Source organism: Triticum aestivum, chromosome 7D (genome assembly GCF_018294505.1).
Source record: "Triticum aestivum cultivar Chinese Spring chromosome 7D, IWGSC CS RefSeq v2.1, whole genome shotgun sequence".
Taxonomy (NCBI): domain Eukaryota; kingdom Viridiplantae; phylum Streptophyta; class Magnoliopsida; order Poales; family Poaceae; genus Triticum; species Triticum aestivum.
In genome coordinates this window covers 554923443-554937186 of record NC_057814.1, presented here as the reverse complement: position 1 = coordinate 554937186, position 13744 = coordinate 554923443, and positions in this window count along the sequence as shown.

The window sequence follows — 13744 nt, the reverse complement described above, 5'->3', positions numbered from 1 at the left end:
AATGTTGATCCTATTGTTCCTACCGCTTATATCGAGAAACCACCTTTCCCTGTTAGAATAAAGGATCATGCTAAAGCTTCAACCGTGGTCAACAAAAGTAACATTAGAACACCCAAACCCTCTGAGAAAATTAAAGTTGAACCTAGTATTGCTATGGTTAAAGATCTCTTGTCTGATAATATTGATGGGCATGTTATTTATTTTTGTGATGAAGCTGCTAGAATTGCTAGACCTGATACTAAAAATAAACATAGACCTGTTGTAGGCATGCCTGTTATTTCTGTTAAAATAGGAGATCATTGCTATCATGGCTTATGTGATATGGGTGCTAGTGCTAGTGCAATACCTCATTCTTTATATGAAGAAATTATGCATGATATTGCACCTGCTGAGTTAGAAGGTATTGATGTTACAATTAAGCTTGCCAATGGAGATACTATTTCACCGATTGGGATTCTTAGAGATGTTGAAGTCTTGTGTGGGAAAGTTAAATATCCTGCTGATTTTCCTGTTCTTGGTTCCCCACAAGATGATTTTTGTCCCATTATATTTGGTAGACCCTTCTTGAATACTGTTAATGCTAAGATAGACTTCAAAAAGGATATTGTTTCTGTTGGTTTAGGGGATATGTCTCATGATTTTAATTTTGCTAAATTTCGTAGACAACCCCATGTTAAAGAATTGCCTAGTAAAGATGAAATTATTGGTCTTGCTTCTATTGCCGTACCTCCTAATGATCCTTTAGAACAATATTTGCTAGTCCATGAAAATGATATGTTTATGAATGAAAGAAGGGAAATAGATGAAGTATTCTTCAAACAGGGACCTATTTTGAAACACAGCTTGCCTGTCGAAATTCTAGGGGATCCTCCTTGATGTCTACTACACAACCTTCTTCTTGTAGACGTTGTTGGGCCTCCAAGTGCAGAGGTTTGTAGGACAGTAGCAAATTTCCCTCAAGTGGATGACCTAAGGTTTATCAGTCCGTGGGAGGCATAGGATGAAGATGGTCTCTCTCAAACAACCCTGCAACCAAATAACAAAGAGTCTCTTGTGTCCCTAACACACCTAATACAATGGTAAATTGTATAGGTGCACTAGTTCGGCGAAGAGATGGTGATACAAGTGCAATATGGATGGTAGATATAGGTTTTTGTAATCTGAAAATGTAAAAACAGCAAGGTAACTAATGATAAAAGTGAGCGAAAACGGTATTGCAATGCGTTGAAACAAGGCCTAGGGTTCATACTGTCACTAGTGTAAGTTCTCTCAACAATAATAACATAATTGGATCATATAACTATCCCTCAACATGCAACAAAGAGTCACTCCAAAGTCACTAATAGCGGAGAACAATCGAAGAGATTATTGTAGGGTACGAAACCACCTCAAAGTTATTCTTTCTTATCAATCTATTCAAGAGTTCGTACTAGAATAACACCTTAAGACACAAATCAACCAAAACCCTAATGTCACCTAGATACTCCATTGTCACCTCAAGTATCCGTGGGTATGATTATACAATATGCATCACACAATCTCAGATTCATCTATTCAACCAACACAAAGAATTTCAAAGAGTGCCCCAAAGTTTCTACAGGAGAGTCAAGACGAAAACGTGTGCCAACCCCTATGCATAAGTTCACGAGGTCACGGAACTCGCAAGTTGATCACCAAAACATACATCAAGTGGATCACGTGATATCCCATTGTCACCACAGATAAGCACATGCAAGACATACATCAAGTGTTTTCAAATCCTTAAAGACTCAATCCGAAAAGATAACTTCAAAGGGAAAACTCAATCCTTTACAAGAGAGTAGAGGGGGAGAAACATCAAAAGATCCAAATACAATAGCAAAGCTCGCGATACATCAAGATCGTTATGAGTCAAGAACACGAGAGAGAGAGAGAGAGAGATTAAACACAGAGCTACTGGCACATACCCTCAGCCGGAAGGGTGAACTACTCCCTCCTCGTCATGGAGAGCGCCGGGATGATGAAGATGGCCACCGAAGAGGGATTCCCCCCCGGCAGGGTGCCGGAACGGGTCTAGATTGGTTTTCAGTGGCTACGGAGGCTTCTGGCGGCGGAACTCCCGATCTCGGTTTCTTTCTGGAAGTTTTGGGTTATATAAGAGGTGTTGGAGTCGGGGACAAGTCAGGGGGGTCTCCGGGCTGTCCACGAGGTAGGGGGCGCGCCCAGGGGGCGCCTCCCACCCTCGTGGGCAGCCCGGGACTCTTCTGGCCCAACTCTTTTACTCCATGGCCTTCTTCTGGTCCAAAAATAAGCTCCGTCAATTTTCAGGTCAATTGGACTCCGTTTGGTTTTCCTTTTCTGCGATACTCTAAAACAAGGAAAAAACAGAAACTGGCACTGGGCTCTAGGTTAATAGGTTAGTCCCAAAAATCATATAAAATAGCATATAAATTCATATAAAACATCCAAGGTTGATAATATAACAGCATGGAACAACCAAAAGTTATAGATACGTTGGAGACGTATCAAGCATCCCCAAGCTTAATTCCTGCTCGTCCTTGAGTAGGTAAATGATAAAAACAGAATTTTTGATGTGGAATGCTACCTAGCATATTTATCAATGTAATCTTCTTTATTGTGGCAAGAATATTCAGATCCATAAGATACAAGACGAAAGTTTAATATTGACATACAAATAATAATACTTCAAGCATACTAACCAAGCATATATGTCTTCTCAAAATAAAATGGCCAAAGAAAGTTCATCCCTACAAAATCATATAGTTTGGCTATGCTCCATCTTCGTCACACAAAATGCTCAAATCATGCACAACCCCTATGACAAACAACCAATTGTTTCATACTTTAGTAATCTCAAACTTTTTTCAACTTTCACGCAATACATGAGCGTGAGCCATGGACATAGCACTATGGGTGGAGTAGAATATAATGATGGGGGTTGTGTGGAGAAGACAAAAAAGGAGAAAGTCTCACATTGATGTGGCTAATCAACGGGCTATGGAGATGCCCATCAATTGATGTCAATGCGAGGAGTAGGGATTGCCATGCAACGGATGCACTAGAGCTATAAATGTATGAAATCTCAACAAAAGAAACTAAGTGGGTGTGCATCCAACTTGCTTGCTCACGAAGACCTAGGGCAATTGAGGAACCCCATTGTTGGAATATACAAGCCAAGTTCGATAATGAAAAATTCTCACTAGTATATGAAAGTGACAATATAAGAGACTCTCTATCATGAAGATCATGGTGCTACTTTGAAGCACAAGTGTGGAAAAAAGGATAGTAGCATTATCCCTTTTATTTTCTTCTCTTTTTTTCTTTTTTATTTGGCCTTTCTTTTTTTATTTGGCCTTTTTTCTTTTTATTGGGGCAATGCTCTATTAATGATGATCATCACACTTCTATTTATTTACAACTCAAAGATTAGAACTTGATACTAGAACAAAGTATGACTCTATATGAATGCCTCCGGCGGTGTACCGGGATGGGCAATGAATCAAGATTGACATGTATGAAATTATGCATGGTGGCTTTGCCACAAATACGAGGTCAACTACATGATCATGCAAGGAAATATGACAATGATGAAGCGTGTCATAATAAACGGAACGGTGGAAAGTTGCATGGCAATATATCTCAGAATGGCTATGGAAATGCCATAATAGGTAGGTATGGTGGCTGTTTTGAGGAAGATATAAGGAGGTTTATGTGTGATAAAGCGTATCATATCACGGGGTTTGGATGCACCAGTGAAGTTTTCACCAACTCTCGAGGTGAGAAAGGGAAATGCACGGTACCGTAGAGGCTAGCAATGATGGAAGGGTGAGAGTGCCTATAATCCATGGACTCAACATTAGTCATAATGAACTCACATACTTATTGCAAAAATCTACAAGTCATCAAAAACCAAGCATTACGCGCATGCTCCTAGGGGGATAGATTGGTAGGAAAAGACCATCGCTCGTCCCCGACCGCCACTCATAAGGAGGACAATCAAAGAAACACCTCATGCTTCAAATTTGTCACACAGCGTTTACCATACGTGCATGCTACGTGACTTGCAAACTCTAACACAAGTATTTCTCAAATTCACAACTACTCAACTAGCATGACTCTAATATTACCATCTTCATATCTCAAAACAATCATCAAGTATCAAACATCTCATAGTATTCAATGCACTCTATATGAAAGATTTTATTATACCCATCTTGGATGCCTATCATATTAGGACTAATTTTATAGCCAAGGCAAATTACCATGCTGTTTAAGACTCTCAAAATAATATAAGTGAAGCATGAGAGATCTATGATTTCTATAAAATAAAACCACCACCGTGCTCTAAAAAGATATAAGTGAAGCACTAGAGCAAACGACAAACTACTCCGAAAGATATAAGTGAAGATCAATGAGTAGTTGAATAATTATGTAACCATGTGAAGACTCTCTAACATTTAAGAATTTAAGATCTTTGTATTTTATTCGAACAGCAAGAAAAACAAAATAAAATAAAATGACGCTCCAAGCAAAACACATATCATGTGGTGAATAAAAATATAGCTCCAAGTAAAGTTACCGATGAACGAGGACGAAAGAGGGGATGCCATCCGGGGCATCCCCAAGCTTAGGCTCTTGGTTGTCCTTGAATATTACCTTGGGGTGCCTTGGGCATCCCCAAGCTTAGGCTCTTGCCAATCCTTATTCCATAGTCCATTGAATCTTTACCCAAAACTTGAAAACTTCACAACACAAAACTTAACAGAAAACTCGTAAGCTCCGTTAGTATAAGAAAATAAATCACCACTTAGGTACTGTTGTGAACTCGTTATAAATTCATATTGGTGTAATATATATTGTATTCCAACTTCTCTGTGGTTCTTACCCCCCGATACTACTCAAAGATTCATCAAAATAAGCAAACAACACATGAAAACAGAATCTGTCAAACACAGAACAGTCTGTAGCAATCTGTATCATTCGAATACTTCTATAAATCCAAAAATTCTGAAATAAGTTGGTGGACGTGAGGAATTTGTCTGTTAATCATCTGCAGAAAGAATCAACTAAATAGCACTCTCCAGTAAAAAAATAGCAGCCAATCTCGTGAACGCTAAAGTTTCTATTTTTTACAGCAAGATCGCAAAGACTTCACCCAAGTCTTCCCAAAGGTTCTACTTGGCACAAATACTAATTAAAACATAAAACCACATCTAAACAGAGGCTAGATGAATTATTTATTAATAAACAGGAACAAAAGGCAAACAACAAAAATAAAATTGGGTTGCCTCCCAACCAGCGCTATCGTTTAACGCCCCTAGCTAGGTATGATGATTTCAATGATGCTCACATAAAAGATAAGAATTGAAACATAACGGGAGCATCATGAAGCATATGACAAGCACATTTGAGTCTAACCCACTTCCTATGCATAGGGATTTTGTGAGCAAACAACTTGTGGGAACAAGAATCAACTTGCATAGGAAGGTAAAACAAGCAAATCTTCAAAACTTTAAGCACATAGAGAGGAAACTTGATATTATTGCAATTCTTACAAGCATATATTCCTCCCTCATAATAATTTTCAATAGAATCATGAATAAATTCAACAATATAACCATCACATAAAGCATTCTTTTCATGATCTACAAGCATAGGAAATTTACTACTCTCCAGATAAGCAAAATTCTTCTCATTCGGAATAGTGGGAGTATCATAAGAAACTCGAATACTATAAATTATAAATTGTTTCCACATTAAAAGAGTAATGTTCATAAAAAGGGTAATCATAATCATGACAAGTTTTAATATAATCATCACTAATTTTTATTGCATAAGTGTCATCACAATAATCATCATAAGTAGCAACTTTGTTCTCACCATAATTAATTGAAACCTCTTCCAAGATAGTGGAATCATTACTAAATAAAGTCATGACCTCTCCAAATCCACTTTCATAATTGTCACAATAAGATTCAACACCCTCGAAAATAGTGGGATCATTACTTCCTAAAGTTGACACTCTTCCAAACCCACTTTTATTAATATAATCATCATAAATAGGAGGCGTGCTATCATCAAAAAAAATTTGCTCATCAAAACTTGGGGGACAAAAAATATCATCTTCATCAAACATAACATCCCCAAGCTTGTGGCTTTGCATATCATTAGCATCATGGATATTCAAAGATTCATACTAACAACATTGCAATCATGCTCATCATCCAAAGATTTATTGCCAAACATTTTAATGCATTCTTCTTCTAACACTTTGGCACAATTATCGGAATCCTTATTTTCACGAAAGACATTAAAAAGATGAAGCATATGATGCAACCTTAATTCCATTTTTTAGTTTTCTTTTATAGACTAAACTAGTGATAAAACAAGAAACAAAAAGATTCGGTTGCAAGATCTAAAGATATACCTTCAAGCGCTAACCTCCCTGGCAATGGCGCCAGAAAAGAGCTTGATGTCTACTACACAACCTTCTTCTTGTAGACTTTGTTGGGCCTCCAAGCGCAGAGGTTTGTAGGACAGTAGCAAATTTCCCTCAAGTGGATGACCTAAGGTTTATCAATCCGTGGGAGGCGTAGGATGAAGATGGTCTCTCTCAAACAACCCTGCAACCAAATAACAAAGAGTCTCTTGTGTCCCCAACACACCCAATACAAGGGTAAATTGTATATGTGCACTAGTTCGGCGAAGGGATGGTGATACAAGTGCAATATGGATGGTAGATATAGGTTTTTGTAATCTGAAAATATAAAAACAGCAAGGTAACTAATGATAAAAGTGAGCAAAAATGGTATTGCAATGCGTTGAAACAAGGCCTAGGGTTCATACTGTCACTAGTGCAAGTTCTCTCAACAATAATAACATAATTGGATCATATAACTATCCCTCAACATGCAACAAAGAGTCACTACAAAGTCACTAATAGCGGAGACCAAACGAAGAGATTATTGTAGGGTATGAAACCACCTCAAAGTTATTCTTTCTGATTGATCTATTCAAGAGTTCGTACTAGAATAACACCTTAAGACACAAATCAACCAAAACCCTGATGTCACCTAGATACTCCATTGTCACCTCAAGTATCTGTGGGTATGATTATACGATATGCATCACACAATCTCAGATTCATCTATTCAACCAACACAAAGAACTTCAAAGAGTGCCCCAAAGTTTCTACCAGAGAGTCGCGAAAACGTGTGCCAACCCCTATGCATGCACTACTAGAGAAAAGCTTAACAGTAGCGCTGGTTTTTGTGCTACTAGTAGCGCGGGCACCAGCGCTACAGCTACGGCGCTATAGCTATTTTGTAGCAGTAGCGCGTTTTTAGGCCAGCGCTACTGGTAAGTTCAAGTACTAGTAGCGCGTTTTTAGGCCAGCGCTACTGCTAACATTTATGTTTTTTTAGCATTTTGGCGATGTACATATTTAAACAGATATATCTTTTATACAATAACAACTCATCATGAACTAGTCTGTTTAAATAGCGTATTCATTACCACTTGTCATCACCACCAAACAATGTTCGTCAATGAGACATCATATAACAAGTTGGTCACTAGTCATAATCATAACTCCTCATCATCATCATCAACTCTAACACATTGTAGCACATAATAACACATTCTAGCTACGACCTACTCCTTTCATAGGACCTACTCTACCCTCTCTTAGGTAAAATATCATAAAACAAGACAGGCATTGACTCTCCATTAAGGAAAATTGACTCTCCGTAATAAAGAACGGAGATCATCCTGTCTCCAAGTCTTGTCCTACGCACAATGTTGCTTCCAAGTAGCTCTCTACGATGGTTCAAACATTTTTTGAAATCATTTATTATCATGGCTTCCTCGCTTATAGAAATCCGGTATGGACAGGAGTGACGTGGATACTGCGGCTGACCTGGCCGTGGTGGCCGTAAGCTCATAACATTAACGCGACCTCTCGGCAACATCAGATGAGGCAGACAATCCATCAGGATTTTCTGTTCAAAAACATAGTAATAACTTTGTAGTTAGCAATGTAGTTTAGTTTTAGAAGAATTTATGCAAAAGATGCACGGATGTCGTAATAGTAGAAAATCTTACCATGATATCTCCATTGATGTTACCGTAGTTCAACACGTGCACTAGTGGCATGTATTGACCATAATCTGGAGGAGTTTGATAATAGCTATTGTAATTCTCAAGATTAGTAAAAAATGCGATAAGACCATCTTTGTAACATCCCAAATTTTCAATTTGGTATGTTATACATAGATCATCAATTGCATATCATATTTTATTGCATTTTGACAAATCCTCGATAAATCCTAAGCAACTCAAGGACCCTCGGAGAGAGTTGGGGATTTTCTCAAATTTTCATATTGGATTTTCATCAAATTATAAAACGAGGATTTTGGTTTTAATTATTTTCTCTCCGGAAAAATATTTCATTTTAAAAAAATAAATGAGAGGAGAAAATATGACTTCTCCAAAACAATTGAAATACTGGAGGAAAAGTGTTAAAATCATTTATTGGAATTTATTTGGATTTTATTTGCAATTTTAATTGCATTAAAAATATTGCATGTTTTGAAAAAATTATTTTTTGTGTCAAAAAATGTTCACCCTATTCTAGATTTTCTAACTAGACGGGGAAAATTTATTTTATCTATTTTGGACTTTTATTTAATTTTCTATGAATTTTTCCGCGGAATGTATTAAAAAAAACTACGCGCCGCCCGACCGGGCCGAGGCCCAGCCGAGCGCCGGCTCACCCCGTGCCCCGTCTCCCTCCTGGAGACCGAGGCGAGCATGACGCCGCCGCCGAGTCCCGCTTGCCCACGCCGTTCGCCGCCCCTTTCCCCAAGCCGGCGAAGCCCCCCCTCCTTAAATACCACCGCACCCCCCTCTTCTCTCACCCCGCCGCCGCCCGCACTTGCCCCGCCCCGATCCGCCAGAGCCGGAGCCCCGACGCCCGAAGGCCGCCGCCGTTCGCCGCCGCACGCCGCCCCTCGCCCTCCCCCGAGCACTCCCGCACCCCCGCACCCCGCCGCCCTCGCCGGAGCAGCCGGAGCCCCGCCGGAGTTCGCCCCCGACGAGGTATACCTCGCCGCCGTTCGTTGCCGGTTTTGTTTTAAAAAAAACCGTTCGTTTAAAAAAACCCTAGATTGGTTTTTTCGGTTTTATTAATGTGTGAGCGTTCACCGACACATTCGTTTTAGCGAACGCGTTCGTCGGATTTTCTCTGTTAACGAACGTCCGTTCTTTAACCGTTCGTCCATTTTTCTTTTTTGTCGGATTTTTCCGCGATTATCTCAGATTTCGATTTCTGATCAAATCTTCGTTTTTGTTTAACTTTTTGCTCGTTTATCGGAATCAGGCGATTCAAGCGCCTAGAGTTTCGTCTCGAAATTCTCTTTCCGTTTAACCTACTCAAACAAGTTTTTGCTACTGTAAAATTTGACCTAGATCCAGATTAGTAAACGAAGCTTGTTTCTTTCGCCGTTTGATTTTCGTTGCTTCGTTCGAGTTGATTCTTTTTGCAAACCGGAGTTCTCAAGTTGAACTTTCTGGTTGGATCTTTCATTCGAGTTTTACCTGTGCATTAGATGAGTACTTATTGTCTGCTTGTTTGTTTGCGATAGAGTACCCGGAGTGTGCCGCTTGTTACTTCGAATCGCTAGGTTTTGCGGATCATCAGCAAGGCAAGTAACACTTTGATCATACTTTCCATACCCAGTTTTTATTGCATTAGATCTATTCCTCAAACATTGCATGAGTAGGATCTAATCAAATTGTGGGTACTGGGAAGTAGTTGAGGTAGATACCTATTACCTGTTCTTTTATCAAACCCTTGGGAGTTACTTCTACGTTGCTATTATTATTGCCATGCTATGCTCGTAGATGTGGATTGGGTTTGAGTGATATTCATGACAGATGTGAGATTATTAATAATGGTTTACCTAAGGTGGCAACTAAAACTCACATCTGGGTGGATTGAGGCACCTGGAGAATCCAGTGTTGTCTGTTTGTATAAGGACCACCACCCAGGCTCAAAGGGATCATAAGATTATTCATGCTAGAAACTTCCGTGTGCAGCCACAAGCTATTATGGACTCTAGCATAGTTGAGTAGGTTACATGATCTCTTGAAGAGGTGGGCTAGCAGATGTAGGGGAAAGTAGGTGTACCGGTCCACCCGGAGTAAAGAGTGATTGTTCCTGAAAGACTGTGTCTCGGTCATCCGTTTCTCAAACATCATGCAGTGCGAGAATCAAGCGGAGGCGATCGAGTCTTGTGGGGAAAAGTGCACAAACCTCTGCAGAGTGTACAAACTAATCATGGTTAGCCGTGTCCCCGGTTATGGACAACTTGAGTATCTAGTACCTGGATTATCATTTGAATCTCATCACCATGTTACTTCTAATTAATTTTGTTGGGTTATTGATGACACTTAATTGGGATTGAGATGCTGTCAACCATCTCAATGTTTCACAACCACCATGATAGTTAAATAAAATTTATTCCTTTGAAGTAGGGAAAAATTGGCTTTTCGCAAAACTGTAACCGTAGAGCTTTCCACCAGCCATATATGCATGTAGTATAGCATTATTATTGTTCATTATTCTCTATGTGTTACTTTGCCAGCATATTCTATGTGCTGACCCGTTTTCGGGCTGCAACGTTTCATGTTGCAGACTTTTCAGACGACGAGTAAGGTGCCTTAGGTCGTGGTCTTATACTCAGTGATGCCGCTGGAGTTGATGGACTCACTTATCTTCCAAGTCTTCCGCTGTTATCGTTTTAGATGGCCTTAAGCCATACTTATCATACTTAATCTCTTTGGAGATATTCGATGTAATAAGTGTGTGATTGCTACTCTGTTATAAATCCTCCATTTGTACTGTGCGTGTCAGCATTACTGATCCAGGGATGACACTGGTGCACAGCAGCACAGACCATTTGAGGTCTGGTCGCTACAAAGGTGGTATCAGAGCACACGCTGACTGTAGGACACGACCACTAAGCTTAAGCCCTAGAAAGCTTCTCTCTTCTCATTTCTGACCCCTCTCCTTTTCTACTCTTTTAGGAATGGCGGATGCAAGGAGCAAGTTCATGCAACCAGATGAAGACACGCCTTTTGGTCGACACTTGAAGGAAGTCACTAAGTATTTGAACATAGGAATACCAAGCATCACCGGAACCTACAACGCCACATTACCCGAAGAGGAGAGCTGGAAGATTCAAGTTCACATTCCAGGAAGGACGTTTGTGCCAGTTACTGAACCCATAAGATTGGTTTTCGAAGCACCAACCTGGAGTTTAGGGAAGAGCATGGCCGCACACATCGCCATGGGACGCATTGGAGAAGTCTACCACCAGGAGCTTAAGGATACAATTTATCAGATTTGTGGACGCCGAGACGCGCAATGGGAGATGATCAGAACCAAGAAGGATGGATCAATTGCAGCTTTCATCCAGGAGCAAAACCAACATATTCGTCGCCAGGAGAACCAGATGTGCACGGACAAGGAAGAACTGAAGAAGGCATTGACAAGATCAAGGAGCTGGAGGAAGAACTCAAGGCTACACGCGAGGATTATATGGAGGAAATCATCGCACTAGTAGGGAAGAATGACGACCTGGAGAAGAAGATTGGAGTATTCATGGGAAATCCAGTGCCAAAAGCAAAGATGACGAATGCACTTGTCCGGATAACTACATCATCATCGACGACACCGACTCGGAACCAAGTGAAGATGACTTTGTTGACGAAGCTGGAGCAGACATCATGGAGTCTTCAACGGATCAGAATTTCTAGTAGACCACCATATCAGTAGTAGTTTTCCCCCATTTAATAGTATAGTTCAAGCACTTTGTAACGCTAGTTAGATCGATTGTTATGCCTTGTTTGAATTGATTGAGTGATATTGATTGTATTTGTCTCATGAGCATATGGGTAGTGTTTTCTCTCTAGACCTCATTCTATTCTTAACTCTCATCTTTTCTAACCTATCAGATGCCTCCGAGACGCGACACCGGATTTGTTTTCCCACCGGAGATCACCCAGTTGATTCAGCAACAGAATGCCCTGATGCAAGTGTTAGTGCAGAACCAAGGCAACAACAACAACAACCCACCGCCACCACCACCTGTTGATCACTTAGCCCGTTTCTTGAGGCTAAACCCGCCGGTGTTTTCCAGTAGCACCGAGCCGATTGTTGCAGATGATTGGCTCCGCAAAGTTGGAAGGGAGTTGACCACTGCAGGATGCACAGATGCGGAAAGAGTTCGTTTTGCCGCACATCAGCTTGATGGACCCGCAGCATCATGGTGGGAGAATTATACAGCCACGCACCCTATTGACACTGTCACATGGGACCAGTTTCAGCAACCTTTCCGTACAGCACATGTTCCAGCAGGAGCTATGGCTATGAAGAAGCGTGAGTTTCGCAACCTACGCCAAGGAGGACGCACCGTAGGCCAGTATGTGGAGGATTTCAGTAAGTTAGCACGTTATGCACCAGATGACGTTTCTACAGATGCTGCCAAGCAGGAGAAATTTTTGGAAGGGCTGAATGATGAGCTGAGTATGCAGTTGATGGTAGCAACCTTCAACAACTACCAGGAGCTGGTAGATAGAGCTCTCATGATTGAAGGGAAGCAACAGCAGATTGAAAACCGTAAGAGGAAGTATGGACAAGGGAAGTACAGTTCTGGAGCTCAGCAGAAGCCACAATTTGCCCCGAGACTGGGAGGACAGTTTCAGCATACCCATGGAGGAGGTAGTTCACACAACCATAATGGCTCCAAGAATGGTAATGGGAATGGAGGAGGCAACGGACAGAACCGTACCAACCCATCTACCCCAACCAAGAGGGACCTAAGTCATGTTACTTGTTTCAAGTGCCAGAAGACTGGGCATTATGCAACTGATTGTCCTGAAGCCCAGAATGGAAATGGCAATGGAAGCTCTGGGAAGAAGCCGAACCCATTCAACAAAGGACATGTGAACCACGTGAGCGTGGAGGAGGTTGAAGCTCAGCCTGATGCAGTAATAGGTAAGTTTTTGGTTAAGTCATTTACTGCAACCGTTCTTTTCGATACTGGTGCATCGCATTCATACATATCAAGGGGATTTGTGAATAAGTTTAAGATGTCCACCCAAGTTCTCAAAACCCCTATGTTAGTAACCTCGCCAGGAGCAGAGTATATGGCAAGCCAAGGATGTTTTCAGATACCATTGGCCATTGGTAGGCATGTTTTCCCCTCAGACCTCATAGTTTTGGAGTCGCAAGGTTTGGATGTGATTTTGGGAATGGATTGGCTATCGTTGTATGGAGGAAACATCGATTGTGCCAGCAAGACGATTTTGCTTACCACCCCGGAAGGAAAAAGGATCAAGTATGTATCCCGGCATATGCCGAAGAGGACTCAAGTAAATTCCTTATCAGGAGTTGTACAGGAGGAAGTACCAGTGGTGAAGGATTATCCGGATGTATTTCCAGAAGAGTTGCCAGGCATGCCACCGGATAGAGACATTGAGTTCTTGATTGAACTTTTGCCAGGCACAGGGCCAATATCTAAGAGACCGTACAGGATGCCCGCAAAAGATTTGGAGGAAATTAAGAAGCAGATCAAGGAGTTACTGGATAAAGGCTATATTCGCCCAAGTTCGTCACCTTGGGGATCACCAGTACTTCTAGTGGAGAAGAAAGATGGATCGCTGAGGATGGTTGTTGATT